Source organism: Amia ocellicauda, chromosome 14 (assembly GCF_036373705.1).
Source record: "Amia ocellicauda isolate fAmiCal2 chromosome 14, fAmiCal2.hap1, whole genome shotgun sequence".
In the NCBI taxonomy this organism is placed as follows: domain Eukaryota; kingdom Metazoa; phylum Chordata; class Actinopteri; order Amiiformes; family Amiidae; genus Amia; species Amia ocellicauda.
In genome coordinates, this window is record NC_089863.1 from 2501604 (window position 1) to 2520653 (window position 19050).

At 47.1% G+C, this 19050-nt stretch overlaps 30 non-coding genes across 30 annotated transcripts; 21 read left to right on the top strand and 9 right to left on the bottom strand.

Moving 5' to 3' along the window:
• Positions 1-283: 283 nt before the first annotated feature.
• On the top strand, positions 284-356 carry trnaf-gaa (transfer RNA phenylalanine (anticodon GAA)). Its single transcript has one exon. It is a non-coding gene; the product is annotated as a tRNA-Phe (tRNA).
• A 288-nt stretch (positions 357-644) lies between these two features.
• Positions 645-717, top strand: trnar-ccu (transfer RNA arginine (anticodon CCU)). Its single transcript has one exon. It is a non-coding gene; the product is annotated as a tRNA-Arg (tRNA).
• Positions 718-866: 149 nt separating this feature from the next.
• trnaa-cgc (transfer RNA alanine (anticodon CGC)) lies at positions 867-938 on the bottom strand. The gene has a single exon. It is a non-coding gene; the product is annotated as a tRNA-Ala (tRNA).
• Positions 939-1918: 980 nt separating this feature from the next.
• On the top strand, positions 1919-1991 carry trnaf-gaa (transfer RNA phenylalanine (anticodon GAA)). Its single transcript has one exon. It is a non-coding gene; the product is annotated as a tRNA-Phe (tRNA).
• Positions 1992-2275: 284 nt separating this feature from the next.
• Positions 2276-2352, top strand: trnar-ccu (transfer RNA arginine (anticodon CCU)). Its single transcript has one exon. It is a non-coding gene; the product is annotated as a tRNA-Arg (tRNA).
• A 144-nt stretch (positions 2353-2496) lies between these two features.
• Positions 2497-2568, bottom strand: trnaa-cgc (transfer RNA alanine (anticodon CGC)). The gene has a single exon. It is a non-coding gene; the product is annotated as a tRNA-Ala (tRNA).
• Positions 2569-3656: 1088 nt separating this feature from the next.
• trnaf-gaa (transfer RNA phenylalanine (anticodon GAA)) lies at positions 3657-3729 on the top strand. The gene has a single exon. It is a non-coding gene; the product is annotated as a tRNA-Phe (tRNA).
• A 288-nt stretch (positions 3730-4017) lies between these two features.
• Positions 4018-4090, top strand: trnar-ccu (transfer RNA arginine (anticodon CCU)). The gene has a single exon. It is a non-coding gene; the product is annotated as a tRNA-Arg (tRNA).
• Positions 4091-4239: 149 nt separating this feature from the next.
• trnaa-ugc (transfer RNA alanine (anticodon UGC)) lies at positions 4240-4311 on the bottom strand. Its single transcript has one exon. It is a non-coding gene; the product is annotated as a tRNA-Ala (tRNA).
• Positions 4312-5399: 1088 nt separating this feature from the next.
• Positions 5400-5472, top strand: trnaf-gaa (transfer RNA phenylalanine (anticodon GAA)). Its single transcript has one exon. It is a non-coding gene; the product is annotated as a tRNA-Phe (tRNA).
• A 283-nt stretch (positions 5473-5755) lies between these two features.
• Positions 5756-5828, top strand: trnar-ccu (transfer RNA arginine (anticodon CCU)). The gene has a single exon. It is a non-coding gene; the product is annotated as a tRNA-Arg (tRNA).
• Positions 5829-5978: 150 nt separating this feature from the next.
• Positions 5979-6050, bottom strand: trnaa-cgc (transfer RNA alanine (anticodon CGC)). The gene has a single exon. It is a non-coding gene; the product is annotated as a tRNA-Ala (tRNA).
• A 1088-nt stretch (positions 6051-7138) lies between these two features.
• On the top strand, positions 7139-7211 carry trnaf-gaa (transfer RNA phenylalanine (anticodon GAA)). The gene has a single exon. It is a non-coding gene; the product is annotated as a tRNA-Phe (tRNA).
• A 284-nt stretch (positions 7212-7495) lies between these two features.
• trnar-ccu (transfer RNA arginine (anticodon CCU)) lies at positions 7496-7568 on the top strand. The gene has a single exon. It is a non-coding gene; the product is annotated as a tRNA-Arg (tRNA).
• Positions 7569-7717: 149 nt separating this feature from the next.
• Positions 7718-7789, bottom strand: trnaa-cgc (transfer RNA alanine (anticodon CGC)). Its single transcript has one exon. It is a non-coding gene; the product is annotated as a tRNA-Ala (tRNA).
• A 1304-nt stretch (positions 7790-9093) lies between these two features.
• Positions 9094-9166, top strand: trnaf-gaa (transfer RNA phenylalanine (anticodon GAA)). Its single transcript has one exon. It is a non-coding gene; the product is annotated as a tRNA-Phe (tRNA).
• Positions 9167-9454: 288 nt separating this feature from the next.
• trnar-ccu (transfer RNA arginine (anticodon CCU)) lies at positions 9455-9527 on the top strand. The gene has a single exon. It is a non-coding gene; the product is annotated as a tRNA-Arg (tRNA).
• Positions 9528-10837: 1310 nt separating this feature from the next.
• trnaf-gaa (transfer RNA phenylalanine (anticodon GAA)) lies at positions 10838-10910 on the top strand. Its single transcript has one exon. It is a non-coding gene; the product is annotated as a tRNA-Phe (tRNA).
• Positions 10911-11192: 282 nt separating this feature from the next.
• trnar-ccu (transfer RNA arginine (anticodon CCU)) lies at positions 11193-11265 on the top strand. The gene has a single exon. It is a non-coding gene; the product is annotated as a tRNA-Arg (tRNA).
• A 149-nt stretch (positions 11266-11414) lies between these two features.
• On the bottom strand, positions 11415-11486 carry trnaa-cgc (transfer RNA alanine (anticodon CGC)). Its single transcript has one exon. It is a non-coding gene; the product is annotated as a tRNA-Ala (tRNA).
• Positions 11487-12466: 980 nt separating this feature from the next.
• trnaf-gaa (transfer RNA phenylalanine (anticodon GAA)) lies at positions 12467-12539 on the top strand. Its single transcript has one exon. It is a non-coding gene; the product is annotated as a tRNA-Phe (tRNA).
• Positions 12540-12826: 287 nt separating this feature from the next.
• trnar-ccu (transfer RNA arginine (anticodon CCU)) lies at positions 12827-12899 on the top strand. The gene has a single exon. It is a non-coding gene; the product is annotated as a tRNA-Arg (tRNA).
• A 150-nt stretch (positions 12900-13049) lies between these two features.
• Positions 13050-13121, bottom strand: trnaa-cgc (transfer RNA alanine (anticodon CGC)). Its single transcript has one exon. It is a non-coding gene; the product is annotated as a tRNA-Ala (tRNA).
• Positions 13122-14209: 1088 nt separating this feature from the next.
• On the top strand, positions 14210-14282 carry trnaf-gaa (transfer RNA phenylalanine (anticodon GAA)). Its single transcript has one exon. It is a non-coding gene; the product is annotated as a tRNA-Phe (tRNA).
• A 285-nt stretch (positions 14283-14567) lies between these two features.
• On the top strand, positions 14568-14640 carry trnar-ccu (transfer RNA arginine (anticodon CCU)). The gene has a single exon. It is a non-coding gene; the product is annotated as a tRNA-Arg (tRNA).
• Positions 14641-14789: 149 nt separating this feature from the next.
• On the bottom strand, positions 14790-14861 carry trnaa-cgc (transfer RNA alanine (anticodon CGC)). The gene has a single exon. It is a non-coding gene; the product is annotated as a tRNA-Ala (tRNA).
• A 1196-nt stretch (positions 14862-16057) lies between these two features.
• trnaf-gaa (transfer RNA phenylalanine (anticodon GAA)) lies at positions 16058-16130 on the top strand. The gene has a single exon. It is a non-coding gene; the product is annotated as a tRNA-Phe (tRNA).
• Positions 16131-16425: 295 nt separating this feature from the next.
• On the top strand, positions 16426-16498 carry trnar-ccu (transfer RNA arginine (anticodon CCU)). The gene has a single exon. It is a non-coding gene; the product is annotated as a tRNA-Arg (tRNA).
• A 149-nt stretch (positions 16499-16647) lies between these two features.
• trnaa-cgc (transfer RNA alanine (anticodon CGC)) lies at positions 16648-16719 on the bottom strand. The gene has a single exon. It is a non-coding gene; the product is annotated as a tRNA-Ala (tRNA).
• A 980-nt stretch (positions 16720-17699) lies between these two features.
• Positions 17700-17772, top strand: trnaf-gaa (transfer RNA phenylalanine (anticodon GAA)). The gene has a single exon. It is a non-coding gene; the product is annotated as a tRNA-Phe (tRNA).
• The last annotated feature ends 1278 nt before the right edge of the window (positions 17773-19050 follow it).

The following is a 19050-nucleotide window of genomic DNA, read 5'->3' on the forward strand; positions in this document are numbered from 1 at the left end:
TGTGCATTGATGTGTTTCTTGCAACATTGATTGTCAGCTCCATGTCAGCACAGTCCTCAACTCGTGTTGTCCTTGTCGGCAGAACAGGTGTGAGTGTGTTCCTGGGTGGTAAAAGATCCCTTGGCAGAAGTGGGATTCCATCCCAAGCATCCAGTGAAGACTGCGAGCTGAAAGCAGCGCCTCAGACCACTCAGCCATCCTGACTTGTGCGGCTGTGTTTAAATGGAGTCAATCCCGACGTAATCGAAAACAGTGGATATCACAATGGATGTGGTTGTATTTGGCCGAAATAGCTCAGTTGGGAGAGCGTTAGACTGAAGATCTAAAGGTCCCTGGTTCAATCCCGGGTTTCGGCATTTCACGAGGAGTATGTTCAGAAAGCACAAAGAGCCCATGTACTGCACACGTGTGCGTTTCTATTTTGCAGCTACAGTGCACTGTGCTCCGATTCAAAGGTAATTGATTCAAAGCCCTTTTGCAAATACAACTCTAGGCGAAATCAACGACAGGCTCCTTGTTCACTTTACACTGCAGGCTGTGCAATGACTCCTGCAACGGGACAATTCCTGTAACTATTCACTTCATTGCACTGTTTCGTGCATTTTTTTTTTTTTTTTTTTCATGTTCAGAAACTACCTGACTGAGCCCCAGTGGCCTAATGGATAAGGCACTGGCCTCCTAAGCCAGGGATTGTGGGTTCGAGTCCCATCTGGGGTGATGCCTGCCTTGTTTCTGAACACAATTGGTAATTCTCTGTGGGCTCTTGTCGTTTTTTCCTTCTGCTCATATCCTATTCACGAATTGCATCTGGGAAAGTTGGGAACTGCGCCGATTGAACCGGGAAACATAGACATTAAAAGATATCCTGGAGATGCCGAGGATTGATCTCGGGACCTCATACATGCGAAGCATGCGCTCTACCACTGAGCTACATCCCCACCACCTGCATGTGTTTCCTTCTACAGCAAACAAACAATGCAACACAGAAAGAAAAGAGTTGCACTGTCATTCCTTGAGTCTCAAAGCATGCTACGACGCTGTTCCTAGCGTAACCCAATGGCACACAACACCAACAAGTAAACAATGCAACACAGAAAGAAAAGAGTTGCACTGTCGTTCCTTGAGTCTGAAAGCATGCTACGACGCTGTTCCTAGCGTTGCCCAACGGCACACAACACCAACAAGTAAACAATGCAACACAGAAAGAAAAGAGTTGCACTGTCGTTCCTTGAGTCTCAAAGCATGCTACGACGCTGTTCCTAGCGTTGCCCAACGGTACAATATGTGGATGACATGGGCAAGGAGAAGGAGAAAGAAGCTACAGTGCGCTGGACAATGGATGACACGTAACGCAAGCAACAGTTTCTCCCAGAAACAGCGTGTGAGCGCATCCACTGTGAATAGTGAAGGAGAAGACGACATTGCAGCGACGCACATGGGTGCGTCATTTTCACTTCTCGGGATCAAGTCATAGACCGCCTGTTGCCAAAAATCACACTGTCAGGGCCAGGTGTGATACATAGAAGTTACACGCACTAACGCCGAGCTACAGCCTCTACTATGCTGAGTGTTGCTTCGAGGGTACAGGGACTAAAGAATGACATGTTGAAGTCAATTAATCAAAGACTAAATACATGTGCATTGATGTGTTTCTTGCAACATTGATTGTCAGCTCCATGTCAGCACAGTCCTCAACTCGTGTTGTCCTTGTCGGCAGAACAGGTGTGAGTGTGTTCCTGGGTGGTAAAAGATCCCTTGGCAGAAGTGGGATTCCATCCCAAGCATCCAGTGAAGACTGCGAGCTGAAAGCAGCGCCTCAGACCACTCAGCCATCCTGACTTGTGCGGCTGTGTTTAAATGGAGTCAATCCCGACGTAATCGAAAACAGTGGATATCACAATGGATGTGGTTGTATTTGGCCGAAATAGCTCAGTTGGGAGAGCGTTAGACTGAAGATCTAAAGGTCCCTGGATCAATCCCGGGTTTCGGCATTTCACGAGGAGTATGTTCAGAAAGCACAAAGAGCCCATGTACTGCACACGTGTGCGTTTCTATTTTGCAGCTAGAGTGCACTGTGCTCCGATTCAAAGGTAATTGATTCAAAGCCCTTTTGCAAATACAACTCTAGGCGAAATCAACGACAGGCTCCTTGTTCACTTTACACTGCAGGCTGTGCAATGACTCCTGCAACGGGACAATTCCTGTAACTATTCACTTCATTGCACTGTTTCGTGCTTTTTTTTTTTTTTTTCATGTTCAGAAACTACCTGACTGAGCCCCAGTGGCCTAATGGATAAGGCACTGGCCTCCTAAGCCAGGGATTGTGGGTTCGAGTCCCACCTGGGTGATGCCTGCCTTGTTTCTGAACACAATTGGTAATTCTCTGTGGGCTCTTGTCGTTTTTTCCTTCTGCTCATATCCTATTCACGAATTGCATCTGGGAAAGTTGGGAACTGCGCCGATTGAACCGGGAAACATAGACATTAAAAGATATCCTGGAGATGCCGAGGATTGATCTCGGGACCTCATACATGCGAAGCATGCGCTCTACCACTGAGCTACATCCCCACCACCTGCATGTGTTTCCTTCAACAGCAAACAAACAATGCAACACAGAAAGAAAAGAGTTGCACTGTCATTCCTTGAGTCTCAAAGCATGCTACGACGCTGTTCCTAGCGTAACCCAATGGCACACAACACCAACAAGTAAACAATGCAACACAGAACGAAAAGAGTTGCACTGTCGTTCCTTGAGTCTGAAAGCATGCTACGACGCTGTTCCTAGCGTTGCCCAACGGCACACAACACCAACAAGTAAACAATGCAACACAGAAAGAAAAGAGTTGCACTGTCGTTCCTTGAGTCTCAAAGCATGCTACGACGCTGTTCCTAGCGTTGCCCAACGGCACACAACACCAACAAGTAAACAATGCAACACAGAACGAAAAGAGTTGCACTGTCGTTCCTTGAGTCTCAAAGCATGCTACGACGCTGTTCCTAGCGTTGCCCAACGGTACAATATGTGGATGACATGGGCAAGGAGAAGGAGAAAGAAGCTACAGTGCGCTGGACAATGGATGACACGTAACGCAAGCAACAGTTTCTCCCAGAAACAGCGTGTGAGCGCATCCACTGTGAATAGTGAAGGAGAAGACGACATTGCAGCGACGCACATGGGTGCGTCATTTTCACTTCTCGGGATCAAGTCATAGACCGCCTGTTGCCAAAAATCACACTGTCAGGGCCAGGTGTGATACATAGAAGTTACACGCACTAACGCCGAGCTACAGCCTCTACTATGCTGAGTGTTGCTTCGAGGGTACAGGGACTAAAGAATGACATGTTGAAGTCAATTAATCAAAGACTAAATACATGTGCATTGATGTGTTTCTTGCAACATTGATTGTCAGCTCCATGTCAGCACAGTCCTCAACTCGTGTTGTCCTTGTCGGCAGAACAGGTGTGAGTGTGTTCCTGGGTGGTAAAAGATCCCTTGGCAGAAGTGGGATTCCATCCCAAGCATCCAGTGAAGACTGCGAGCTGAAAGCAGCGCCTCAGACCACTCAGCCATCCTGACTTGTGCGGCTGTGTTTAAATGGAGTCAATCCCGACGTAATCGAAAACAGTGGATATCACAATGGATGTGGTTGTATTTGGCCGAAATAGCTCAGTTGGGAGAGCGTTAGACTGAAGATCTAAAGGTCCCTGGATCAATCCCGGGTTTCGGCATTTCACGAGGAGTATGTTCAGAAAGCACAAAGAGCCCATGTACTGCACACGTGTGCGTTTCTATTTTGCAGCTAGAGTGCACTGTGCTCCGATTCAAAGGTAATTGATTCAAAGCCCTTTTGCAAATACAACTCTAGGCGAAATCAACGACAGGCTCCTTGTTCACTTTACACTGCAGGCTGTGCAATGACTCCTGCAACGGGACAATTCCTGTAACTATTCACTTCATTGCACTGTTTCGTGCTTTTTTTTTTTTTTTTTTTTCATGTTCAGAAACTACCTGACTGAGCCCCAGTGGCCTAATTGATAAGGCACTGGCCTCCTAAGCCAGGGATTGTGGGTTCGAGTCCCATCTGGGGTGATGCCTGCCTTGTTTCTGAACACAATTGGTAATTCTCTGTGGGCTCTTGTCGTTTTTTCCTTCTGCTCATATCCTATTCACGAATTGCATCTGGGAAAGTTGGGAACTGCGCCGATTGAACCGGGAAACATAGACATTAAAAGATATCCTGGAGATGCCGAGGATTGATCTCGGGACCTCATACATGCAAAGCATGCGCTCTACCACTGAGCTACATCCCCACCACCAGCATGTGTTTCCTTCAACAGCAAACAAACAATGCAACACAGAAAGAAAAGAGTTGCACTGTCATTCCTTGAGTCTCAAAGCATGCTACGACGCTGTTCCTAGCGTAACCCAATGGCACACAACACCAACAAGTAAACAATGCAACACAGAAAGAAAAGAGTTGCACTGTCATTCCTTGAGTCTCAAAGCATGCTACGACGCTGTTCCTAGCGTTGCCCAACGGCACACAACACCAACAAGTAAACAATGCAACACAGAAAGAAAAGAGTTGCACTGTCATTCCTTGAGTCTCAAAGCATGCTACGACGCTGTTCCTAGCGTTGCCCAACGGCACACAACACCAACAAGTAAACAATGCAACACAGAAAGAAAAGAGTTGCACTGTCGTTCCTTGAGTCTCAAAGCATGCTACGACGCTGTTCCTAGCGTTGCCCAACGGTACAATATGTGGATGACATGGGCAAGGAGAAGGAGAAAGAAGCTACAGTGCGCTGGACAATGGATGACACGTAACGCAAGCAACAGTTTCTCCCAGAAACAGCGTGTGAGCGCATCCACTGTGAATAGTGAAGGAGAAGACGACATTGCAGCGACGCACATGGGTGCGTCATTTTCACTTCTCGGGATCAAGTCATAGACCGCCTGTTGCCAAAAATCACACTGTCAGGGCCAGGTGTGATACATAGAAGTTACACGCACTAACGCCGAGCTACAGCCTCTACTATGCTGAGTGTTGCTTCGAGGGTACAGGGACTAAAGAATGACATGTTGAAGTCAATTAATCAAAGACTAAATACATGTGCATTGATGTGTTTCTTGCAACATTGATTGTCAGCTCCATGTCAGCACAGTCCTCAACTCGTGTTGTCCTTGTCGGCAGAACAGGTGTGAGTGTGTTCCTGGGTGGTAAAAGATCCCTTGGCAGAAGTGGGATTCCATCCCAAGCATCCAGTGAAGACTGCGAGCTGAAAGCAGCGCCTCAGACCACTCAGCCATCCTGACTTGTGCGGCTTTGTTTAAATGGAGTCAATCCCGACGTAATCGAAAACAGTGGATATCACAATGGATGTGGTTGTATTTGGCCGAAATAGCTCAGTTGGGAGAGCGTTAGACTGAAGATCTAAAGGTCCCTGGTTCAATCCCGGGTTTCGGCATTTCACGAGGAGTATGTTCAGAAAGCACAAAGAGCCCATGTACTGCACACGTGTGCGTTTCTATTTTGCAGCTAGAGTGCACTGTGCTCCGATTCAAAGGTAATTGATTCAAAGCCCTTTTGCAAATACAACTCTAGGCGAAATCAACGACAGGCTCCTTGTTCACTTTACACTGCAGGCTGTGCAATGACTCCTGCAACGGGACAATTCCTGTAACTATTCACTTCATTGCACTGTTTCGTGCTTTTTTTTTTTTTTTCATGTTCAGAAACTACCTGACTGAGCCCCAGTGGCCTAATGGATAAGGCACTGGCCTCCTAAGCCAGGGATTGTGGGTTAGAGTCCCATCTGGGGTGATGCCTGCCTTGTTTCTGCACACAATTGGTAATTCTCTGTGGGCTCTTGTCGTTTTTTTCCTTCTGCTCATATCCTATTCACGAATTGCATCTGGGAAAGTTGGGAACTGCGCCGATTGAACCGGGAAACATAGACATTAAAAGATATCCTGGAGATGCCGAGGATTGATCTCGGGACCTCATACATGCGAAGCATGCGCTCTACCACTGAGCTACATCCCCACCACCAGCATGTGTTTCCTTCAACAGCAAACAAACAATGCAACACAGAAAGAAAAGAGTTGCACTGTCATTCCTTGAGTCTCAAAGCATGCTACGACGCTGTTCCTAGCGTAACCCAATGGCACACAACACCAACAAGTAAACAATGCAACACAGAACGAAAAGAGTTGCACTGTCGTTCCTTGAGTCTCAAAGCATGCTACGACGCTGTTCCTAGCGTTGCCCAACGGCACACAACACCAACAAGTAAACAATGCAACACAGAAAGAAAAGAGTTGCACTGTCGTTCCTTGAGTCTCAAAGCATGCTACGACGCTGTTCCTAGCGTTGCCCAACGGCACACAACACCAACATGTAAACAATGCAACACAGAAAGAAAAGAGTTGCACTGTCGTTCCTTGAGTCTCAAAGCATGCTACGACGCTGTTCCTAGCGTTGCCCAACGGTACAATATGTGGATGACATGGGCAAGGAGAAGGAGAAAGAAGCTACAGTGCGCTGGACAATGGATGACACGTAACGCAAGCAACAGTTTCTCCCAGAAACAGCGTGAGAGCGCATCCACTGTGAATAGTGAAGGAGAAGACGACATTGCAGCGACGCACATGGGTGCGTCATTTTCACTTCTCGGGATCAAGTCATAGACCGCCTGTTGCCAAAAATCACACTGTCAGGGCCAGGTGTGATACATAGAAGTTACACGCACTAACGCCGAGCTACAGCCTCTACTATGCTGAGTGTTGCTTCGAGGGTACAGGGACTAAAGAATGACATGTTGAAGTCAATTAATCAAAGACTAAATACATGTGCATTGATGTGTTTCTTGCAACATTGATTGTCAGCTCCATGTCAGCACAGTCCTCAACTCGTGTTGTCCTTGTCGGCAGAACAGGTGTGAGTGTGTTCCTGGGTGGTAAAAGATCCCTTGGCAGAAGTGGGATTCCATCCCAAGCATCCAGTGAAGACTGCGAGCTGAAAGCAGCGCCTCAGACCACTCAGCCATCCTGACTTGTGCGGCTGTGTTTAAATGGAGTCAATCCCGACGTAATCGAAAACAGTGGATATCACAATGGATGTGGTTGTATTTGGCCGAAATAGCTCAGTTGGGAGAGCGTTAGACTGAAGATCTAAAGGTCCCTGGTTCAATCCCGGGTTTCGGCATTTCACGACGAGTATGTTCAGAAAGCACAAAGAGCCCATGTACTGCACACGTGTGCGTTTCTATTTTGCAGCTAGAGTGCACTGTGCTCCGATTCAAAGGTAATTGATTCAAAGCCCTTTTGCAAATACAACTCTAGGCGAAATCAATGACAGGCTCCTTGTTCACTTTACACTGCAGGCTGTGCAATGACTCCTGCAACGGGACAATTCCTGTAACTATTCACTTCATTGCACTGTTTCGTGCTTTTTTTTTTTTTTTTCATGTTCAGAAACTACCTGACTGAGCCCCAGTGGCCTAATGGATAAGGCACTGGCCTCCTAAGCCAGGGATTGTGGGTTCGAGTCCCATCTGGGGTGATGCCTGCCTTGTTTCTGAACACAATTGGTAATTCTCTGTGGGCTCTTGTCGTTTTTTCCTTCTGCTCATATCCTATTCACGAATTGCATCTGGGAAAGTTGGGAACTGCGCCGATTGAACCGGGAAACATAGACATTAAAAGATATCCTGGAGATGCCGAGGATTGATCTCGGGACCTCATACATGCGAAGCATGCGCTCTACCACTGAGCTACATCCCCACCACCTGCATGTGTTTCCTTCTACAGCAAACAAACAATGCAACACAGAAAGAAAAGAGTTGCACTGTCATTCCTTGAGTCTCAAAGCATGCTACGACGCTGTTCCTAGCGTAACCCAATGGCACACAACACCAACAAGTAAACAATGCAACACAGAAAGAAAAGAGTTGCACTGTCGTTCCTTGAGTCTCAAAGCATGCTACGACGCTGTTCCTAGCGTTGCCCAACGGCACACAACACCAACAAGTAAACAATGCAACACAGAAAGAAAAGAGTTGCACTGTCGTTCCTTGAGTCTCAAAGCATGCTACGACGCTGTTCCTAGCGTTGCCCAACGGCACACAACACCAACAAGTAAACAATGCAACACAGAAAGAAAAGAGTTGCACTGTCGTTCCTTGAGTCTCAAAGCATGCTACGACGCTGTTCCTAGCGTTGCCCAACGGCACACAACACCAACAAGTAAACAATGCAACACAGAAAGAAAAGAGTTGCACTGTCGTTCCTTGAGTCTCAAAGCATGCTACGACGCTGTTCCTAGCGTTGCCCTACGGCACACAACACCAACAGGTAAACAATGCAACACAGAAAGAAAAGAGTTGCACTGTCGTTCCTTGAGTCTCAAAGCATGCTACGACGCTGTTCCTAGCGTTGCCCAACGGTACAATATGTGGATGACATGGGCAAGGAGAAGGAGAAAGAAGCTACTGTGCGCTGGACAATGGATGACACGTAACGCAAGCAACAGTTTCTCCCAGAAACAGCGTGTGAGCGCATCCACTGTGAATAGTGAAGGAGAAGACGACATTGCAGCGACGCACATGGGTGCGTCATTTTCACTTCTCGGGATCAAGTCATAGACCGCCTGTTGCCAAAAATCACACTGTCAGGGCCAGGTGTGATACATAGAAGTTACACGCACTAACGCCGAGCTACAGCCTCTACTATGCTGAGTGTTGCTTCGAGGGTACAGGGACTAAAGAATGACATGTTGAAGTCAATTAATCAAAGACTAAATACATGTGCATTGATGTGTTTCTTGCAACATTGATTGTCAGCTCCATGTCAGCACAGTCCTCAACTCGTGTTGTCCTTGTCGGCAGAACAGGTGTGAGTGTGTTCCTGGGTGGTAAAAGATCCCTTGGCAGAAGTGGGATTCCATCCCAAGCATCCAGTGAAGACTGCGAGCTGAAAGCAGCGCCTCAGACCACTCAGCCATCCTGACTTGTGCGGCTGTGTTTAAATGGAGTCAATCCCGACGTAATCGAAAACAGTGGATATCACAATGGATGTGGTTGTATTTGGCCGAAATAGCTCAGTTGGGAGAGCGTTAGACTGAAGATCTAAAGGTCCCTGGTTCAATCCCGGGTTTCGGCATTTCACGATGAGTATGTTCAGAAAGCACAAAGAGCCCATGTACTGCACACGTGTGCGTTTCTATTTTGCAGCTAGAGTGCACTGTGCTCCGATTCAAAGGTAATTGATTCAAAGCCCTTTTGCAAATACAACTCTAGGCGAAATCAACGACAGGCTCCTTGTTCACTTTACACTGCAGGCTGTGCAATGACTCCTGCAACGGGACAATTCCTGTAACTATTCACTTCATTGCACTGTTTCGTGCATTTTTTTTTTTTTTTTTTTCATGTTCAGAAACTACCTGACTGAGCCCCAGTGGCCTAATGGATAAGGCACTGGCCTCCTAAGCCAGGGATTGTGGGTTCGAGTCCCATCTGGGGTGATGCCTGCCTTGTTTCTGCACACAATTGGTAATTCTCTGTGGGCTCTTGTCGTTTTTTTCCTTCTGCTCATATCCTATTCACGAATTGCATCTGGGAAACTTGGGAATTGAGCCGATTGAACCGGGAAACATAGACATTAAAAGATATCCTGGAGATGCCGAGGATTGATGTCGGGACCTCATACATGCAAAGCATGCGCTCTACCACCGAGCTACATCCCCACCACCTGCATGTGTTTCCTTCAACAGCAAACAAACAATGCAACACAGAAAGAAAAGAGTTGCACTGTCATTCCTTGAGTCTCAAAGCATGCTACGACGCTGTTCCTAGCGTAACCCAATGGCACACAACACCAACAAGTAAACAATGCAACACAGAAAGAAAAGAGTTGCACTGTCATTCCTTGAGTCTCAAAGCATGCTACGACGCTGTTCCTAGCGTAACCCAATGGCACACAACACCAACAAGTAAACAATGCAACACAGAAAGAAAAGAGTTGCACTGTCGTTCCTTGAGTCTCAAAGCATGCTACGACGCTGTTCCTAGCGTTGCCCAACGGCACACAACACCAACAAGTAAACAATGCAACACAGAACGAAAAGAGTTGCACTGTCGTTCCTTGAGTCTCAAAGCATGCTACGACGCTGTTCCTAGCGTTGCCCAACGGTACAATATGTGGATGACATGGGCAAGGAGAAGGAGAAAGAAGCTACAGTGCGCTGGACAATGGATGACACGTAACGCAAGCAACAGTTTCTCCCAGAAACAGCGTGAGAGCGCATCCACTGTGAATAGTGAAGGAGAAGACGACATTGCAGCGACGCACATGGGTGCGTCATTTTCACTTCTCGGGATCAAGTCATAGACCGCCTGTTGCCAAAAATCACACTGTCAGGGCCAGGTGTGATACATAGAAGTTACACGCACTAACGCCGAGCTACAGCCTCTACTATGCTGAGTGTTGCTTCGAGGGTACAGGGACTAAAGAATGACATGTTGAAGTCAATTAATCAAAGACTAAATACATGTGCATTGATGTGTTTCTTGCAACATTGATTGTCAGCTCCATGTCAGCACAGTCCTCAACTCGTGTTGTCCTTGTCGGCAGAACAGGTGTGAGTGTGTTCCTGGGTGGTAAAAGATCCCTTGGCAGAAGTGGGATTCCATCCCAAGCATCCAGTGAAGACTGCGAGCTGAAAGCAGCGCCTCAGACCACTCAGCCATCCTGACTTGTGCGGCTGTGTTTAAATGGAGTCAATCCCGACGTAATCGAAAACAGTGGATATCACAATGGATGTGGTTGTATTTGGCCGAAATAGCTCAGTTGGGAGAGCGTTAGACTGAAGATCTAAAGGTCCCTGGTTCAATCCCGGGTTTCGGCATTTCACGAGGAGTATGTTCAGAAAGCACAAAGAGCCCATGTACTGCACACGTGTGCGTTTCTATTTTGCAGCTAGAGTGCACTGTGCTCCGATTCAAAGGTAATTGATTCAAAGCCCTTTTGCAAATACAACTCTAGGCGAAATCAATGACAGGCTCCTTGTTCACTTTACACTGCAGGCTGTGCAATGACTCCTGCAACGGGACAATTCCTGTAACTATTCACTTCATTGCACTGTTTCGTGCTTTTTTTTTTTTTTCATGTTCAGAAACTACCTGACTGAGCCCCAGTGGCCTAATGGATAAGGCACTGGCCTCCTAAGCCAGGGATTGTGGGTTCGAGTCCCATCTGGGGTGATGCCTGCCTTGTTTCTGAACACAATTGGTAATTCTCTGTGGGCTCTTGTCGTTTTTTCCTTCTGCTCATATCCTATTCACGAATTGCATCTGGGAAAGTTGGGAACTGCGCCGATTGAACCGGGAAACATAGACATTAAAAGATATCCTGGAGATGCCGAGGATTGATCTCGGGACCTCATACATGCGAAGCATGCGCTCTACCACTGAGCTACATCCCCACCACCAGCATGTGTTTCCTTCAACAGCAAACAAACAATGCAACACAGAAAGAAAAGAGTTGCACTGTCATTCCTTGAGTCTCAAAGCATGCTACGACGCTGTTCCTAGCGTTGCCCAACGGCACACAACACCAACAAGTAAACAATGCAACACAGAATGAAAAGAGTTGCACTGTCGTTCCTTGAGTCTCAAAGCATGCTACGACGCTGTTCCTAGCGTTGCCCAACGGCACACAACACCAACAAGTAAACAATGCAACACAGAAAGAAAAGAGTTGCACTGTCGTTCCTTGAGTCTCAAAGCATGCTACGACGCTGTTCCTAGCGTTGCCCAACGGTACAATATGTGGATGACATGGGCAAGGAGAAGGAGAAAGAAGCTACAGTGCGCTGGACAATGGATGACACGTAACGCAAGCAACAGTTTCTCCCAGAAACAGCGTGTGAGAGCATCCGCTGTGAATAGTGAAGGAGAAGACGACATTGCAGCGACGCACATGGGTGCGTCATTTTCACTTCTCGGGATCAAGTCATAGACCGCCTGTTGCCAAAAATCACACTGTCAGGGCCAGGTGTGATACATAGAAGTTACACGCACTAACGCCGAGCTACAACCTCTACTATGCTGAGTGTTGCTTCGAGGGTACAGGGACTAAAGAATGACATGTTGAAGTCAATTAATCAAAGACTAAATACATGTGCATTGATGTGTTTCTTGCAACATTGATTGTCAGCTCCATGTCAGCACAGTCCTCAACTCGTGTTGTCCTTGTCGGCAGAACAGGTGTGAGTGTGTTCCTGGGTGGTAAAAGATCCCTTGGCAGAAGTGGGATTCCATCCCAAGCATCCAGTGAAGACTGCGAGCTGAAAGCAGCGCCTCAGACCACTCAGCCATCCTGACTTGTGCGGCTGTGTTTAAATGGAGTCAATCCCGACGTAATCGAAAACAGTGGATATCACAATGGATGTGGTTGTATTTGGCCGAAATAGCTCAGTTGGGAGAGCGTTAGACTGAAGATCTAAAGGTCCCTGGTTCAATCCCGGGTTTCGGCATTTCACGACGAGTATGTTCAGAAAGCACAAAGAGCCCATGTACTGCACACGTGTGCGTTTCTATTTTGCAGCTAGAGTGCACTGTGCTCCGATTCAAAGGTAATTGATTCAAAGCCCTTTTGCAAATACAACTCTAGGCGAAATCAACGACAGGCTCCTTGTTCACTTTACACTGCAGGCTGTGCAATGACTCCTGCAACGGGACAATTCCTGTAACTATTCACTTCATTGCACTGTTTCGTGCTTTTTTTTTTTTTTTTTTTCATGTTCAGAAACTACCTGACTGAGCCCCAGTGGCCTAATGGATAAGGCACTGGCCTCCTAAGCCAGGGATTGTGGGTTAGAGTCCCATCTGGGGTGATGCCTGCCTTGTTTCTGCACACAATTGGTAATTCTCTGTGGGCTCTTGTCGTTTTTTTCCTTCTGCTCATATCCTATTCACGAATTGCATCTGGGAAAGTTGGGAACTGCGCCGATTGAACCGGGAAACATAGACATTAAAAGATATCCTGGAGATGCCGAGGATTGATCTCGGGACCTCATACATGCGAAGCATGCGCTCTACCACTGAGCTACATCCCCACCACCAGCATGTGTTTCCTTCAACAGCAAACAAACAATGCAACACAGAAAGAAAAGAGTTGCACTGTCATTCCTTGAGTCTCAAAGCATGCTACGACGCTGTTCCTAGCGTAACCCAATGGCACACAACACCAACAAGTAAACAATGCAACACAGAACGAAAAGAGTTGCACTGTCGTTCCTTGAGTCTCAAAGCATGCTACGACGCTGTTCCTAGCGTTGCCCAACGGCACACAACACCAACAAGTAAACAATGCAACACAGAAAGAAAAGAGTTGCACTGTCGTTCCTTGAGTCTCAAAGCATGCTACGACGCTGTTCCTAGCGTTGCCCAACGGCACACAACACCAACAAGTAAACAATGCAACACAGAAAGAAAAGAGTTGCACTGTCGTTCCTTGAGTCTCAAAGCATGCTACGACGCTGTTCCTAGCGTTGCCCAACGGTACAATATGTGGATGACATGGGCAAGGAGAAGGAGAAAGAAGCTACAGTGCGCTGGACAATGGATGACACGTAACGCAAGCAACAGTTTCTCCCAGAAACAGCGTGTGAGCGCATCCACTGTGAATAGTGAAGGAGAAGACGACATTGCAGCGACGCACATGGGTGCGTCATTTTCACTTCTCGGGATCAAGTCATAGACCGCCTGTTGCCAAAAATCACACTGTCAGGGCCAGGTGTGATACATAGAAGTTACACGCACTAACGCCGAGCTACAGCCTCTACTATGCTGAGTGTTGCTTCGAGGGTACAGGGACTAAAGAATGACATGTTGAAGTCAATTAATCAAAGACTAAATACATGTGCATTGATGTGTTTCTTGCAACATTGATTGTCAGCTCCATGTCAGCACAGTCCTCAACTCGTGTTGTCCTTGTCGGCAGAACAGGTGTGAGTGTGTTCCTGGGTGGTAAAAGATCCATTGGCAGAAGTGGGATTCCATCCCAAGCATCCAGTGAAGACTGCGAGCTGAAAGCAGCGCCTCAGACCACTCAGCCATCCTGACTTGTGCGGCTGTGTTTAAATGGAGTCAATCCCGACGTAATCGAAAACAGTGGATATCACAATGGATGTGGTTTTATTTGGCCGAAATAGCTCAGTTGGGAGAGCGTTAGACTGAAGATCTAAAGGTCCCTGGTTCAATCCCGGGTTTCGGCATTTCACGAGGAGTATGTTCAGAAAGCACAAAGAGCCCATGTACTGCACACGTGTGCGTTTCTATTTTGCAGCTAGAGTGCACTGTGCTCCGATTCAAAGGTAATTGATTCAAAGCCCTTTTGCAAATACAACTCTAGGCGAAATCAACGACAGGCTCCTTGTTCACTTTACACTGCAGGCTGTGCAATGACTCCTGCAACGGGACAATTCCTGTAACTATTCACTTCATTGCACTGTTTCGTGCTTTTTTTTTTTTTTTTTCATGTTCAGAAACTACCTGACTGAGCCCCAGTGGCCTAATGGATAAGGCACTGGCCTCCTAAGCCAGGGATTGTGGGTTCGAGTCCCATCTGGGGTGATGCCTGCCTTGTTTCTGAACACAATTGGTAATTCTCTGTGGGCTCTTGTCGTTTTTTCCTTCTGCTCATATCCTATTCACGAATTGCATCTGGGAAACTTGGGAACTGCGCCGATTGAACCGGGAAACATAGACATTAAAAGATATCCTGGAGATGCCGAGGATTGATCTCGGGACCTCATACATGCGAAGCATGCGCTCTACCACTGAGCTACATCCCCACCACCAGCATGTGTTTCCTTCAACAGCAAACAAACAATGCAACACAGAAAGAAAAGAGTTGCACTGTCATTCCTTGAGTCTCAAAGCATGCTACGACGCTGTTCCTAGCGTAACCCAATGGCACACAACACCAACAAGTAAACAATGCAACACAGAAAGAAAAGAGTTGCACTGTCGTTCCTTGAGTCTCAAAGCATGCTACGACGCTGTTCCTAGCGTTGCCCAACGGCACACAACACCAACATGTAAACAATGCAACACAGAAAGAAAAGAGTTGCACTGTCGTTCCTTGAGTCTCAAAGCATGCTACGACGCTGTTCCTAGCGTTGGCCAACGGCACACAACACCAACAAGTAAACAATGCAACACAGAAAGAAAAGAGTTGCACTGTCGATCCTTGAGTCTCAAAGCATGCTACGACGCTGTTCCTAGCGTTGCCCAACGGCACACAACACCAACATGTAAACAATGCAACACAGAAAGAAAAGAGTTGCACTGTCGTTCCTTGAGTCTCAAAGCATGCTACGACGCTGTTCCTAGCGTTGCCCAACGGTACAATATGTGGATGACATGGGCAAGGAGAAGGAGAAAGAAGCTACAGTGCGCTGGACAATGGATGACACGTAACGCAAGCAACAGTTTCTCCCAGAAACAGCGTGAGAGCGCATCCACTGTGAATAGTGAAGGAGAAGACGACATTGCAGCGACGCACATGGGTGCGTCATTTTCACTTCTCGGGATCAAGTCATAGACCGCCTGTTGCCAAAAATCACACTGTCAGGGCCAGGTGTGATACATAGAAGTTACACGCACTAACGCCGAGCTACAGCCTCTACTATGCTGAGTGTTGCTTCGAGGGTACAGGGACTAAAGAATGACATGTTGAAGTCAATTAATCAAAGACTAAATACATGTGCATTGATGTGTTTCTTGCAACATTGATTGTCAGCTCCATGTCAGCACAGTCCTCAACTCGTGTTGTCCTTGTCGGCAGAACAGGTGTGAGTGTGTTCCTGGGTGGTAAAAGATCCCTTGGCAGAAGTGGGATTCCATCCCAAGCATCCAGTGAAGACTGCGAGCTGAAAGCAGCGCCTCAGACCACTCAGCCATCCTGACTTGTGCGGCTGTGTTTAAATGGAGTCAATCCCGACGTAATCGAAAACAGTGCATATCACAATGGATGTGGTTGTATTTGGCCGAAATAGCTCAGTTGGGAGAGCGTTAGACTGAAGATCTAAAGGTCCCTGGTTCAATCCCGGGTTTCGGCATTTCACAAGGAGTATGTTCAGAAAGCACAAAGAGCCCATGTACTGCACACGTGTGCGTTTCTATTTTGCAGCTAGAGTGCACTGTGCTCCGATTCAAAGGTAATTGATTCAAAGCCCTTTTGCAAATACAACTCTAGGCGAAATCAACGACAGGCTCCTTGTTCACTTTACACTGCAGGCTGTGCAATGACTCCTGCAACGGGACAATTCCTGTAACTATTCACTTCATTGTACTGTTTCGTGCTTTTTTTTTTTTTTTTTTTTTTTTTTCCATGTTCAGAAACTACCTGACTGAGCCCCAGTGGCCTAATGGATAAGGCACTGGCCTCCTAAGCCAGGGATTGTGGGTTCGAGTCCCATCTGGGGTGATGCCTGCCTTGTTTCTGAACACAATTGGTAATTCTCTGTGGGCTCTTGTCGTTTTTTCCTTCTGCTCATATCCTATTCACGAATTGCATCTGGGAAAGTTGGGAATTGAGCCGATTGAACCGGGAAACATAGACATTAAAAGATATCCTGGAGATGCCGAGGATTGATCTCAGGACCTCAAACATGCGAAGCATGCGCTCTACCACTGAGCTACATCCCCACCACCAGCATGTGTTTCCTTCAACATCAAACAAACAATGCAACACAGAAAGAAAAGAGTTGCACTGTCGTTCCTTGAGTCTCAAAGCATGCTACGACGCTGTTCCTAGCGTTGCCCAACGGCACACAACACCAACAAGTAAACAATGCAACACAGAAAGAAAAGAGTTGCACTGTCGTTCCTTGAGTCTCAAAGCATGCTACGACGCTGTTCCTAGCGTTGCCCAACGGCACACAACACCAACAAGTAAACAATGCAACACAGAAAGAAAAGAGTTGCACTGTCGTTCCTTGAGTCTCAAAGCATGCTACGACGCTGTTCCTAGCGTTGCCCAACAGTACAATATGTGGATGACATGGGCAAGGAGAAGGAGAAAGAAGCTACTGTGCGCTGGACAATGGATGACACGTAACGCAAGGAACAGTTTCTCCCAGAAACAGCGTGTGAGCGCATCCACTGTGAATAGTGAAGGAGAAGACGACATTGCAGCGACGCACATGGGTGCTTCATTTTCACTTCTCGGGATCAAGTCATAGACCGCCTGTTGCCAAAAATCACACTGTCAGGGCCAGGTGTGATACATAGAAGTTACACGCACTAACGCCGAGCTACTGCCTCTACTATGCTGAGTGTTGCTTCGAGGGTACAGGGACTAAAGAATGACATGTTGAAGTCAATTAATCAAAGACTAAATACATGTGCATTGATGTGTTTCTTGCAACATTGATTGTCAGCTCCATGTCAGCACAGTCCTCAACTCGTGTTGTCCTTGTCGGCAGAACAGGTGTGAGTGTGTTCCTGGGTGGTAAAAGATCCCTTGGCAGAAGTGGGATTCCATCCCAAGCATCCAGTGAAGACTGCGAGCTGAAAGCAGCGCCTCAGACCACTCAGCCATCCTGACTTGTGCGGCTGTGTTTAAATGGAGTCAATCCCGACGTAATCGAAAACAGTGGATATCACAATGGATGTGGTTGTATTTGGCCGAAATAGCTCAGTTGGGAGAGCGTTAGACTGAAGATCTAAAGGTCCCTGGTTCAATCCCGGGTTTCGGCATTTCACGAGGAATATGTTCAGAAAGCACAAAGAGCCGATGTACTGCACACGTGTGCGTTTCTATTTTGCAGCTAGAGTGCACTGTGCTCCGATTCAAAGGTAATTGATTCAAAGCCCTTTTGCAAATACAACTCTAGGCGAAATCAACGACAGGCTCCTTGTTCACTTTACACTGCAGGCTGTGCAATGACTCCTGCAACGGGACAATTCCTGTAACTATTCACTTCATTGTACTGTTTCGTGCTTTTTTTTTTTTTTTTTTTTTTTTTTCATGTTCAGAAACTACCTGACTGAGCCCCAGTGGCCTAATGGATAAGGCACTGGCCTCCTAACCCAGGGATTGTGGGTCCGAGTCCCATCTGGGGTGATGCCTGCCTTGTTTCTGCACACAATTGGTAATTCTCTGTGGGCTCTTGTCGTTTTTTCCTTCTGCTCATATCCTATTCACGAATTGCATCTGGGGAAAGTTGGGAACTGCGCCGATTGAACCGGGAAACATAGACATTAAAAGATATCGTTGAGATGCCGAAGATTGATCTCGGGACCTCATACATGCGAAGCATGCGCTCTACCACTGAGCTACATCCCCACCACCAGCATGTGTTTCCTTCTACAGCAAACAAACAATCCAACAGAGAAAGAAAAGAGTTGCACTGTCGTTCCTTGAGTCTCAAAGCATGCTACGACGCTGTTCCTAGCGTTGCCCAACGGCACACAACACCAACAAGTAAACAATGCAACACAGAAAGAAAAGACTTGCACTGTCGTTCCTTGAGTCTCAAAGCATGCTACGACGCTGTTCCTAGCGTTGCCCAACGGCACACAACACCAACAAGTAAACAATGCAACACAGAAAGAAAAGACTTGCACTGTCGTTCCTTGAGTCTCAAAGCATGCTACGACGCTGTTCCTAGCGTTGCCCAATGGCATACAACACCAACAAGTAAACAATGCAACACAGAACGAAGAGAGTTGCACTGTCGTTCCTTGAGTCTGAAAGCATGCTACGACGCTGTTCCTAGCGTTCCCCAATGGCACACAACACCAACAAGTAAACAATGCAACACAGAACGAAAAGAGTTGCACTGTCGTTCCTTGAGTCTCAAAGCATGCTACGACGCTGTTCCTAGCGTTGCCCAACGACACACAACACCAACAAGTAAACAATGCAACACAGAAAGAAAAGAGATGCACTGTCGTTCCTTGAGTCTCAAAGCATGCTACGACGCTGTTCCTAGCGTTGCCCAACGGTACAATATGTGGATGACATGGGCAAGG